This window comes from Stegodyphus dumicola, chromosome X2 (assembly GCF_044657685.1).
Source record: "Stegodyphus dumicola isolate Sdum_Otavi_A_Nest chromosome X2, ASM4465768v1".
NCBI classification, from domain to species: Eukaryota; Metazoa; Arthropoda; class Arachnida; order Araneae; family Eresidae; genus Stegodyphus; species Stegodyphus dumicola.
In genome coordinates, this window is record NC_140781.1 from 34,816,271 (window position 1) to 34,826,002 (window position 9,732).

The following is a 9,732-nucleotide window of genomic DNA, read 5'->3' on the forward strand; positions in this document are numbered from 1 at the left end:
TTGTATTCAAAGAAATAGGATTTTGCTATGCATTAATTGTTAAAAGAATACATACATCATTCTTGTTAGTAAGAAATGCTGGCAAAAGTTATAAATGTAACCAAAAGTGATGGTATAATATCATTACAATTTTATTGTTTATGGAATGACACTATCTATCCAGCCATACAGTGATATAATTTACGATCATTGATATTATAATATGGCTGTTGGCTGTAAACTTGTGTTGAAAAAATGTTAGAAATAAAATGTCAAAAGAACAGCTTTTTACACAAGTGAAAAACAGTGGGAAAACTGGTACTGTAGAAATGTAAAAGAAAATAATTTGGGGGTCTCTAAATATATAAACTGTTTATATAAAACAGTATGCAACTCATGTGATTATTATTTGATCAAATATGTTAGTTGTAAATGTATATTAAAACATTTTAGTCCTGTGTAAGATCATCCATTATATGTGTGTGTGTATGAGAACGTATTTTTCATCAAAGAACAGAACAGTGTTCCTACGGTCTCTGGTGTGTAACACATAAGCTGAAAACAAAGAAGTTAAAACAGTGCTTAAAACATAAAGTAATTTAAGTTCTTTTTTGTTATCTAGAGATTATTAATATGCTAGTTGCTGAAATAGGCATTAGCTCGCCAAATATATGTGCCAATATGTTTTTACCCTCTACAGCAGCAATATTTTAATTTATTATTGTCTTCTTTTAGGCATGTAATACTTTGTTTTATTTGACTTTTTGAGCTTTAAACATATAATTTTATTATTATTTATTTTGTTATTTTGTTTTCAAGATGGATTTTTTGGATTAATTAAAATTTTAACAAAATCTTTAAATTTTTAGCAGAACTCAAGTAATGATGAAAAATCAAGAGACCATTATTTTTACTTCAGATAATGAAAGTGACTGTTGCTTGAATTGTTGCCAAAGTTACACTGGTAGCAACTGCATCTCTGTGCCATACAGCAGACAAATATTCTAATTCAAAAATATTTGCTACATTGTGCATGAAATTATTTGGTAATTTTATTAAAATAAGGAACATAAAGTATGAATTTAAATTTCATATTTTAATCTAATTCAAAGTGAGAGTTAAAATTTACGAGTCTTTTATTTATATATGTACTTTTGAAATATTGCATTTTAGGATAAATTAAGATTGTATTTAAGGTTTTTTATTTAAACATTTATCAGTGGGTTTCTTGTTTTAAATTTTATACATTTTAGATAATCATTATTTAAATAGTTTTTCTAATAGTAAGTTCATTCTAAATTTTGTGTGAACATGCAATTTCATAAGTATGTAACTTTAACTGAATTAAAGTTCTCTTACATACAAGCACTTTTAGAACTACTCTTATATTAACCCTCAAGTCGCCAAATTTCTCGGCAAACATTTTTGGTGAGAAATTCCACGGTGCCATATTACTATCTAAATTTTTTGTCTACATTTTGAACTTTAAGCCTAAAATGTCTCCAAAAACGGTTTTTGCACATGCAAAAACCACGTTTTGAATACACAATTTAAGCTAAAAATCCAAAACAAAAAATTTAGATAGCAAAAACGTAAAGTTTCTAACCAAAAATATTTGATAAGAATACATGTACGCAGCGATATGTTTTAACTTAAAAAAACATCTACGAATTGCACAATCTAGGCAACGAAAGAATCTACGAACTACGCACACCTCGCTTTGATAAATTAACATAACAACAATAAATTTCAAAGAATACCATGTACACAGCATTCTGTTTCAACTTTAAAAAACATCTACTTATCTAGGCACTAAGCACTAATCAACAAAATAAACTAAAATAAATTTCAAACAATTAAAAAAAAAAACAATAATGACAGAAATGCATACTAAGAAAACAATGAACGTAACATTCTACAAAATAAGAACAAGAATAAAATAAATGCACTTACCATGAATGAATGGTTTTTTGAACAGCAGAAATACCAATTTCATGCCGCCATGAATTATATGCCACTATGGTATTTATATGACAGCCAGACACACTATCCAGAAAATTCATACTATGGTTCACAAATAAATGTTCAAAACCTTCTTTTCCTAAATTCTTGTAAGATTTCGAGCCATCCGAAAGAATAGTTGTACAAGGCTCAATCCATTCTTTAATATACTGCACCAGCGTTTCCTTACTTTTATCATGCACAGCCTCGAAAAATAAGCTCCCAGACCCTCTTGCAACCACGTCTGATTGCAACATAGCCTCTCATTGCATTTCAAAACACGCACGACACAAACCAACGAGCAATTAAAACACTCCAGCAAAAGAGTATTCAACATCAAAAGGGTTGTCATACAACATGCAATCGTGCCAAAAACCAGTGCAGAACACATATCGCCACATTTGGTGATCTTAGGGCACATATATAAGAGTAGAACCGCATTTTTATTTCATTCTCTGTTGCTTAGTTTTTATCAGTATGACAGTGAATGTAACGTGTAGATTTTGTATGGTCTCTGGTTCTTATATTACTGTTTTCTAGAATGGTACTTTTTGATTATCTCCATTCACATTTTCTTTGTGATGAAAGAGAAATCGTTGCAACTGTTTGCATTGTTTTCCAGTGTTGAAGAACATGTCCAGCTATCCATAAATGTTATAAATCTCTCGTGACATATTTCTTCTAATCGCTTGCAGTAAATGTTTAGTTTGTAGTTAAAATATATGTTGTAATTTTCAAATATCTTTACAAATTACTTGTTTGTTTTAGAACAAATAGCACACAAAATGCTGTTTTGATAATAATCTGCGGTTGATCTTTACATTACGGTAACTTGGCGAAAATTTGGCGACCAACTCCCCTACAGCAACCCTCTATTTTTTTTTTCCCCGCCGCCATTTTGTCTTCACGAAGTAAAGACATGTTTCTTTTCTTCTTATCTACTGAACACTTCTTCCAACAATCTACTAGCCGAATTACACTTATGCTAGAAATTTTATCAAACAAAACTGCTTAATCATGACAAATATTCACTGCAAAATTCGGAAAAAGTGCACAATACCATACACCTTACGCGTTTTTCAAAATAACACATACACATAAACCATGTACACGCCGACTTATTTTTACTTAAAAAAACATCCCAGAATTGCACAAAAATGGCATTGCGCACACTCTTCACTATATCCATGTACACTGCTTTTTTCTCATAAATTCGAAAAATTTCACGAAAATACATGACAATTTTCTCAATCTTTAAACCCGCTAAAAAGAACATATATGAAATTACCTGATCGCGAAAAAGTATTTACCCTTTCCAAATATGAACATTTCCACATATAAAATAAATAAAATATCCAAAAACTTTTACCTCTAAATCATCTATTACATTATACACGTCACCAACGAATTCATACATGAAGCATTACAAATATTTAATATCAAATATTTAAATTATTTCCATGCACGTTTATTTCAACTTAAACGTAAACCAAATTCCTACAAGCATAAAATTCACAAAATAACTATCATTTCATTAAAATATCACTGAACCATGTACACGTCGACTTATTTTTACTTAAAAAAACATCCAGAATTGCACAAAAATGGCATTGCGCACACTCTTCACTATATCCATGTACACTGCTTTTATCTCATAAATTAAAAAAATTTCACGAAAATACATGACAATTTTCTCAATCTTTAAACCCGGTAAAAAGAACATATATGAAATTACATGATCGCGAAAAAGTATTTACCCTTTACAAATATGAACATTTCCACATATAAAATAAATAAATTATCCAAAAACTTTTACCTCTAAATCATCTATTACATTATACACGTCACCAACGAATTCATACATGAAGCATTACAAATATTTATTATCAAATATTTAAATTATTTCCATGCACATTTATTTCAACTTAAACATACACCAAATTCCTACAAGTATAAAATTCACAAAATAACTATCATTTCATTAAAATATAATTAAATTCAAAAACACCACTTAAAATATACATGAGCACATACATTCAATTAATAAAAATTACCTTACAATCCTAATTACTTTAAACTAAATCATTGCTAATAACAATTTTCCCAATAATACCAAATTCCTTTCCACCTTACATTTCCAACAATGCATAAAAATAATTAAAAATACTAACTTACCTAATCTCCTTTAGAATCTTCATTACGTGGCGGATACACTTTTCTTCATTCTCTTTCAGAATCTTTAAAATCATACTTATCTTTCAAAGCAAGATACCAGGTAAAATAAATAACATAATAAAACATGTTTATTTCTCTCTCACACAACCTTAAAAAACATTTCTTACTATCCTTTTCAATACCACTAAATACCCATTTCGAATTCACTTTACTTACGGCCATGGGATCCAAAAATTCACAAACACTATTTCACTTAACACAGAATAAAGCCAAATACAAAATTTCCAGATTTTTTCCCGATTTCCCCCCTTTTCCGATTAAAGAACCGTAATTCGTCCATTAATATCACATGACATATCCCATGATCTCTCATTTCCCCCACACAAAATAATGCGTAATCGGAACTCAGTACTGCTCACATTATTACCAAAGTCCCAGGTAGTAACCTTTATCGCCTCCAAAATGTCGCCAAACTACCAGTTACCGTAATGTAAAGATCAACCTAATCTGCCAATATAGTTCTTTCACTTAGAAAATTAGCTTTTGTATTCTTTTATAATTTTATTTTTTCCATCTAGCTTGTAATTTTTCATATCCAGTGAAATGCAAACAGTTTCATGTGGATAATTTCACCAGTATGCTGTTGGTTTTGCTGCCATATTAAGTTCCCTTTCGTAGTTTATAGGTTAATTTTTGAAGACCAACCAAGATGAAGCCTGCATGGTTATAAAGGGTATGAAACACTCCTTGAACCATTTTGTAACATGAAGACAGACTTTCTGCTGGCATTCCTCATGTTACACTTCCATGTGAATTCCTTACCTAAACTTCATTATGTAGCCATTTTGGTAACCTTTTATGTTTGAAAGAATACCAAATGCCTGAAAAGTAGCTGTAGCTTCTGAATTTGTTCACAGTAAAATCTTCAATTTACTTCAAATTACAACCACATAAGAAAGTAGTATGCGAAAATGATATACTTAATGATTGCAAGTAAAAACGGATGAAGGTATGCAAAAAGAAAAAGCAAATTAAAGTGAGGAAAATAGACATAAAATTAGCAAAGAAGATGTCTGTTTTATGATAGAAAAATGTCATCAAGAAATTGTGACTAGAGGTAACAAGAATACTTCTAGAATTTTCCATCATTGCGAATGAAGTAGACTTTAAGCATGTATACACTTCACATTTTAAAGCATACAAGTGCCACATATGCAGTAACATCAAAAATAATACTAATAAACTTCATTTCATTAAAACAAATTCTTTTCACTTAATTCTTTTGAGGAGTGGAAATACCATGTTGTACAACAATAATAAAAATAATAATAATAAACTTCATTTCTTTAAAACAAAGTGTAACTTTATTAAGCTAAATAAAGAAATTAAAGAACTTCAGAATAAATTCATAATAACCACTAACACTAATAATTCATAATAATAACTAATAATTCATAATAACCACAAAGTCAACAACAAAGTATCTGAAAAGAATTCTGTCAAGAAATTATTAGCAGTGAATTAAAAAATGAAGTAACTTGCAAAATCTCTGCTATTCAATATGTTAGAGCTTATACCTATTTTTCTCTTTGTTTCAATTTTTTTTCTTCCACACAGTTTGCCAATGGATTACTTTTATTGGGACGTTTTTATTAACAGGAGCCAGTTATCGTATGCTCACATTGCTTCAAAATAATTGCATTGTTGTGAACCAGTCTGTTGCTTTTATATTGAAGTGAAGACAGTTCTTCAATGAATTTTTGCTTGATGCTGAAAGTATTTGATTTTTTTTTTTTTTTTTTTTTTTAGTCCAAAGGGGTAATTTGCCCAGAAGGACTATTGATTTCATCATAAGCATTGTTTCATTTTTCAAATTGTTGCAACCAAATATTATCGTCCTGTATTATATTTAAAAAAATTAAACAGTGAAAAATCTGCATAAATATATGTATATTTCTAGCATTGTGATAAAACAACGTTACCTAGAGCCTTTGAATTTTGAACGTTTCCACCTGAATATGGGCATCTGGAAGCCCAAATTTGAAATCTGGAATTTGTTTATTATCGATTTCTTAAAACTTTAATGAATTTTTGATTAACAAACTCGGGGATTTCAAAGGGAGCAGTGGCAACATTTGACAGAGAAAACATTTTGATCTCCAGCACGCGAGACTGTGTATCGGAAATTCTAAGGATATGCTCATTTTAAAATTATTTTGCGATATTGCTCTTGAACTGAATTTTATGGTTTAAGTGCGAAAAACGTAATATTTAATAAATAAAGGTAGCACACAAAAATGTCAAAAAAAGCCTTTTGGGACGTAATTTAAAATCTGAAACCTTTTAGATTTTTTTTTTCGTTGTGTGCATTGGGAAAATAAAAGTTTTTTATTCTTCTCATGTACTCTGCAATCTGTTTTTGCTTAAAAAATATCAGAGGAATTGTACAAATTTATCATTGCACACTTTGCATATGTTTTTTCATCATTACATATATTTACATATATTAAGAATTACATATATTTTTTCATCATATGTAAAATAGTTAGTCTTTACATGAAGCTTAATGCATTACAGTTTCCACCATCTAGTTAAACATCGCCGGTGTTTCTGACTAGTGCTAAGAGATGCTCCATTGACAGAAAAGAACCATTTTTCTGGCCTCAGCTGTAGACGCTTATAATGGCCAATTTCAATATTGGCCATTAATTTAAAAAAAAAAAAAAAAACTTCAGCTTAGTGCTTTCATTTTAGTTCCTGTTAGGACTGGACAACTAATGTACAATTTAATGTGTTTCTGCCAATTCAAATTATTCTAAATATTAAATATTTAATTTTTAGTGGGATTTGACTGTATTGTGCATAAAGTAGCACAGGAGCAGGCTATTTTTCTTTTACTTCCTCTGAGATAAAAGTAGAATCATTCTAAGTAAAAAGAAAACTTTTTTTTTTTTTTTTTTTTTTTTGAGTTTATGAAGTGCTTGTTTGCACTGTTTTTATGTTTTTACTTATTTAGAATTTTTTCCCCCCTCTGCTTTGGTATATCTGAATAGGGTTTTTGAATTTGCCAGTAATTTAATTTTTTTTTTTTTTTTTACTTGTATCAGTTTTATGCAATGATTGTTAACACTGTTTTGAATGAATTTCATTTTTTTGTTTTACTATGCTATACTTAATTATAACTTTTAAAAGTTAATTTATTACCACTAAATTGCAGCAGCTTTCAGTGCATTATTTAGCAATTAACTTGTATGAAGAATTTGCTAATGCAAACAGCCGTTGTATCTTAAAAAAATTATGAGAGCTGTTTCTATAATCTGCAGCCAAACCAACATAGAGTGAAAACAATTTCAAACACAAATTTACCTCAAACACATAAAAAATGGGAAAAAATAAGGGCAAATGGATTTGACGTCTCTCAGCATATCTTCATATATATGTTATGGTTAAAGTCAAAAAATTCAGTTGCCATTAATAGTTACCATGTCTTTTGGCAAATGTCATAATGCACAATAATCACATTAACTGGGAAATATTAATAGTGCCACTTTATGTAATTGCAATTAATGTTATCATTCAGATATTGTTAGAAAACTGCTTAAGTCCTGCCTGTTTATGTATGAAAACATGGGAAATACATCACTTACTGTGAAACAATTTGGTTTATACTGTGGAATAATTGTTTAAACTGAAGTAAAGTCAAAATAGATTATAAATATTGCGAAGTATCAGAAAAATGTCGAAAAACAGCTTGTTTTCAATTTTAGTCAACAGAATGTTGGACAAAAAAAGCAGCCTTAGCTTGACTTACATTTTGAATAACTCTATCGATTTTGTGGTTGATCAGATGCAGGTCTGTCTTATTCAGGAGCAAAAAAAAAAAAAAAAAAAAAAAGGGGGTACTTATGTACTAACACAACCACCATATAGTAATTTTGCTGTCTTTAATAGATGAAAATAAAAGTATTATTTATTGAGAACAAGTTAGTGATTTTCACAATTTTCCTTTTTATTTTAAATACATTTCTAAACTATCGATATTTATTGTTAGACAACAAAATATTATTAACATATTTAATGAAAAAACATTTAAAAATTTTTAAATACAAATTTTAATTATTAAATAAAGACATAGACTACTTGATATATTAAATTATAAAACACTCACATCTTTTGCAAAATCCTTCTCTGATTTTTCAGTTCTTTTCTTCTTCCCATGGGCAAAGTGATCTATTTTTGCTTTAAAATTATTAGAGAATTGCACAATTTCGGCAGTACACGCTGGCTATCTGCCAAACTCGTCTATTTTCCGCACCAAAATACTGTGCTTCTGCAGAACTTTTACAGCAGTTTTGGCAGTTTCTTTCATTGCTGGTAAATTTCACAAGCCCCCCCCCCATTTTAAAATTGAGTTGAAGGCAAAAAATATTGCAGTTTGTCTCTGTAAACCATTAAAACATAGAATACAACAAAAAGCAGACTGAAGGATGTTTATGCACATGATTGCCAGAGTTTGGCATATTCTTTAATAATTTGGCGACATCTGCTAAGGTGACTATTGTAATACGCAAGTACCAAGAAAATTTCTGTAGAATTTCCTCCCCAGATCCTTAAAAAAATTTCTTTAATTCCCCTGAAAGCGTATACATCAAACTAAGGTGTTTTTTTTTTTTTTTTTTTTTTTTTTTTAAAGCCTATTTTGAAATTTTACATTTGCATATTTTCTTCCTATGAATGAGAGATGCCCGTGAGTATTAACCAAGGAGGTTAGAATAGAAGGAGGGAAGGTTACCCTCAAACGGTGAAGCTTGGCGGCCATCTTCCTGTTATCACCGTGACTTGTGCAAGGAAGTCTGTCATTGCAACATTTTTTTCTTTTCTTTTTGAAGCATGTTAGCTTGTATTGCATATGGATGCACAAATAGATTCTCGAAAAAAATTCCAGGCATTATTTTTCACACGTAAGTATTAATTTTCTTTTTTTATGTAATATGACAACTATGTTAAAAAATATCACAATGTCATGTGGTTTTCTTTCCAGATGTGAAAAAAAAGGACTTAAAATAGGTTATTTAATATAACTATAATCAAAATATATTAAATACATTTTAATATTTCTGTTTATAGCTGGTATCTTCGTTCCTTAAGATACAATGCTATATGGTAGGATTTAAATTGTATAATTTGAACGTTTTAGTTAATTCGTTTTATAACTTTCATGAAAAGTAAGAAATCAATTATTACTATTTTTATTAATTGTAAAGGTGTTAAATAAAGCAATGCTTTTCTTTATATATTAATTATTATTCATTTTTTAAGATAAACTGTTCTGTTATTAAAAATTTTTTGCATAAACTTACAAATTTCTGGGCAGTATAGTGATAAAATTAAGTAAAATATTTACACAATTGAACATGTGAAAAGATGTATCCAAAAACTTATATAGGTGTATTTCTGTAATTCAACTTAATTAAAGGCAGTTTCTTTGAGATTAATAAATATGAAATGCGCATAAACTGAAATCAATGAATTCACATAAATCTGTTTTATTTTATTAAGATTTATTTTCTAACTTAA

The 9,732-nt window shown here is 29.1% G+C and overlaps 1 protein-coding gene across 6 annotated transcripts in view; it reads right to left on the reverse strand.

The window, feature by feature from the left end:
- LOC146992727 (uncharacterized) overlaps window positions 1-8,854 on the reverse strand; it is a 62,975-nt gene extending 54,121 nt beyond the window's left edge. For 2 of the 6 annotated variants that reach the window (XM_085810164.1, XM_085810162.1), the window contains exon 1: window positions 8,324-8,852. The gene's annotated coding sequence lies outside the window, so the exon portion shown is untranslated. Of the gene's footprint in view, window positions 1-8,323 lie in introns of all 6 variants that reach the window. The other 4 variants (XM_085810172.1, XM_085810171.1, XM_085810163.1 and 1 more) reach the window with 3 other exon arrangements.
- Window positions 8,855-9,732: the final 878 nt, after the last annotated feature.